The following is a 4023-nucleotide window of genomic DNA, read 5'->3' as shown; positions in this document are numbered from 1 at the left end:
GGATATTCATCTCTTCCTCTGGAATTGTTCTGCTTCTAAATAGAGATCTTATACCTAGCGATCCCATCCTGGTCGCCAAATGTATTAGGAGGGCAGAGTTTATAATCTCAAAGAGGATCATAAACATGTCTGAAACGTTCGGAACCGCCGGATATAAGAAACTCTCAAAGTAGAAGGCAGAAGAATCAAAACATTTATTTAGGCTCCACAGTAACCAACCCATGAACCAGCAACCCCATTTTGATATATTGATCAAAAGCTTCCAGGCCCAATAAGTACGCCTTGAAAGAGTAACCAGGAGGCTACAGAGAAGCATGATTGCGTAAAGCAAAATCATGTTTCCCCCTCTATGGTAATAAGATTACCCACTGGCCTGAAGTCTTTGTTCAGCTTTCTCCCGTAGGTCAGCTCTGCTGCTGGCAGCTCCTGCTTCAGCTGTGTCTGTGGCTGTGGCTGTGACTGCAACTGTAACTGTCGCTGTAACTGTCTCTGGCTCCAACCGGAAAAGGAAAAGAGGATCTTCAAGCTGTCCTCTCCCCTCTTATAGAGTTTTTTGACATCATCAAGCACTGCCTGAACGACCAGGGCCGATTGGTTCTTGACTTGGCCCCTCCCCCTAGCGTAGCCGTTAACACCTCCCCTCAGCCAGCCCCATGACTCATCACACAGGAAGTTGTCTGCTTCCTGGAATGCTCTTTGGGCTTCCTGCCCCGGAAGAGCAAGCCACAGTGTTCAGAGGCTCAATGAGGTAAGCTGAGTCATTCAAAGAAAACAAAGGCCATTCTGGCTACAACTCTTCTTGTGTCTTTTGAATAAGCATGTCTTTCTATTTCAGTAACTGTTTTGGTTTTATTCAGTTTTAGTGTTGTATCCATATGGCAATATGCAGCTCATTGTGTTAGTATTCCCAGTTCATCTTATTTATTGGCCATTTTTTTGTTTTAGTTTTTAGGTATCTGAGGCACCAGATTTTTCAACTACTATTCTTCCTACATTGGAGCTATTCTTATTAGTACCTAACTTGGTGGATATACATAGGATATACTCTTCTCTTTTATCTTTTAAAAAAATCCTTTTTTATTTTAACAGCACAATTCCAGGCAAATATTTGATTATGAGAAAGTCCCCGAAGGGATGTATTCCATCCCTGACTAGAAACTTGTCATTCTTATCAATGGAAAAAGAACTATGGTTTTGAAGACCCACATGACTGATTTGCCATATCATTTTCTGCAAGAGCAAGGATAACAAAGAAATGAGGAAAGTTGAAATAATATCATGATCTTCATAAAATGACATTTGTAATTCTGCCATAGGAAAGCCACTAATATCTAAGGCCAAAGTATAGCCTGGTCTCCATCCTAGGAAAGAAGGTAAAAGTGCTGGAGAAAAGCATTTCCACTCTCCAATTAATTAGTTAGATATAGAAATCTCTCCATAAAGCAGGGGCAGGGGGTAAGGGATAGGAGAAGAAAAGGATATTATTGAGAAAATAAAGAATATAAAGGATACTAAGAAGCAGTGAGGGATTTTGATCTTTGCCGAAGCTGGACCTTCTGATTATGAAATAGCATTTTGCTTTTCATTAGATGATGTTATGAATTGACAGGTGATGCTGATAGATTATTCAATGAGGCTCTAGGAAAGAATAGCTGAGTAGCAATGGTTGATTGTTACCTGCTGAGCTAGTCCTAAAACATCTCTGTTTGCTTGAAGACAGAAATCCAGAGGACAAGTATTTAGGAAATAACAGAGAACAGCTCAAGATAGACCAAACCAGGAAAGTAGTTCACACTTCTGGTGTTCAATATGAGCACAAATGAATTGCCAAAAAAAAATAAGAATCCAAATATTCTTGCTGAAGTTTGGAAAGACAAAACTTGAGTAAGAAAGTAAAGTTCTTAGAGGCCCAGGTGGTGTTTTCATCACCGCTGCTTACCAAACAGAAAGCAATATCAGTGAAGCAAATACATAGAAAGAGATGTTTTCTGAAAATAAGAATTGAAATTTTGTACCCCTTTAGAAAGAAAGAATGATAGATCCCTAAATAGGGCTAGATAGCACCTAACAATGGCTAATAGGAATATGTTTGCATAGTCTTGCAAACATAATCAGAATGACTTTAAAATAAAAAGGAAAATAATCCTATTTATATCTGCAGCTCTAGATATCATAGAGACTACAATGTAGGATGATGAATAATAGTAGAGACACCCAAAGATTCACATAAGGTAAAAGGCAAAAAGGAACGATCAATGAAAACCATGGCCTCAGATGTATACAAGTAAGCAAGGTATATGCAATAATTCAGGTAAAACTAGGACCTCTAACATAAGAAGGTAAACATTTCAGTAGATAGAGAGGGATATTATATTAAAAGTATATACCCAGATGAGAAAATTCAGAAACCAGAGAGGATGATAGAGTGCTTAGAGGATTTTTCCTCCAGATGACATGAATCAGAAAGAAGAAACAGTTGATGAATTTAGGAAACAAAACAAAATGAGCCTAGTTCAGAGGCATAATAAGCTCAAGGGGATGTCCATTATATGAATCTGTTAGAATTATCTGACAAAATGGAACTAAATGTGTTTTTAAAGTCACTATCATGATAATTTTCACTCTTTACAAAGTAAATAAAAGGGTAAGGGAAGAACTTCTCTTTATTTGTTACTCATCTGGAATGGAACTGATAAAAAGGGGTGTTGGGGTGTGGGGGGTGGTTTGTTTGTGGGTGTGTGTGGGGGGGGGGGTGTGTGTGTGTGTGTGTGACCATTTTGTCTTAAAATTTGATAGAGAAAAAGAACAGTATCTGGAATGATAAAAAAAAAAAAAACTGCTTCCTAGATCTGGAGAGGGCTTATTTCAAAAGGAATTCTAATTCTAACATTCTAAATTTAGCAATTTCTCCTTGAATTAATTTCCCTGATACTATTTTTTATTATGTATTTTATTAATTTAATTTTCCTGATAATATTTCTTCATTATGACCTCTATTTTATTTTTATTTCTTCATTCTTTCTTTTTTGGCTTTTCTGCATGGTTTTTCTGGTGAAGATTTCTTTCTTTTTAGTCAAAGAGTTAAATTTTAGTCATTTTATTTCCATAACAACAAATTTCTTTCAGGAATGATTGGACCAATTTCCAGCTCTTCAGATACTGCTTTAGTATGTCTATCTCTTCACAACTCCTTCAGAATTAACTTTTCATCATCTTTGCCTATTTTGAGAGTATTAGGTTAAACATTAGAGTTTTTATTTGAAATTCTCATGTTAATAGTCATTTGGTACATTTTCATACTATTATTAATTGTTTGTAATTCTTCTCTTGAAAACTGTTGATATTCTTTGACCACATCTCTGCTTTGGAATGTTTACAGAACTTATATTTTATGGGAGAGATTCAACATGCTTGCATATCTGAAAATAGAATTTAATGTGAGGAGATACCATCATTAAAAACTAAGGAGGGGTCACTGAAGTATATTCTTCAAGCTAAATCTTGGGGGAAAAAAAAGTATTTTTAATTTTAATCCAGCTATGTAACTTCTCTTAGCTTCTATTTTCTCCTTTGTAAAGTGAGGATTTTGGATTATGTGATATCTGGGTTCTTTGCATTCTAAGATGTTATTTTCCATTGATGAATTCTGCTATTCTAGTCACAGATTGATAAGAATCTTCTTACTCTTTCATGAAAGACAATTTAGAGAGAGATATCATTTAGACTGGTAACTTCCAATCTAATCCTACAAAAATTTAATTAATGCCTACTATGCAAGCTAAGAATTTAAAAGGTGGCCAGAAGAGGGAATGCACTTCCTGAATGGGGAACAGCCTATGTGAAGGCCTAATGTTAAAAGATGGAATGCTAACTTTGGGCAGAAGCAAGTAGGTCACTTTCATTTAAATGTAGTGTAACTGGGAACATTACAAAATAAAACAAGGTATACAGAGTCCAAATTTTAAAGAACTTTATGTAATAAGCTGAGAAGTTTGTATTTAATCTTAGATGGAATAGGGAGCT

The sequence above is a fragment of the Trichosurus vulpecula genome, chromosome 1, assembly GCF_011100635.1.
Source record: "Trichosurus vulpecula isolate mTriVul1 chromosome 1, mTriVul1.pri, whole genome shotgun sequence".
Classification (NCBI taxonomy): Eukaryota; Metazoa; Chordata; class Mammalia; order Diprotodontia; family Phalangeridae; genus Trichosurus; species Trichosurus vulpecula.
The sequence above is the reverse complement of the archived record's forward strand: the minus strand, read 5'-3'. Positions refer to the sequence as shown.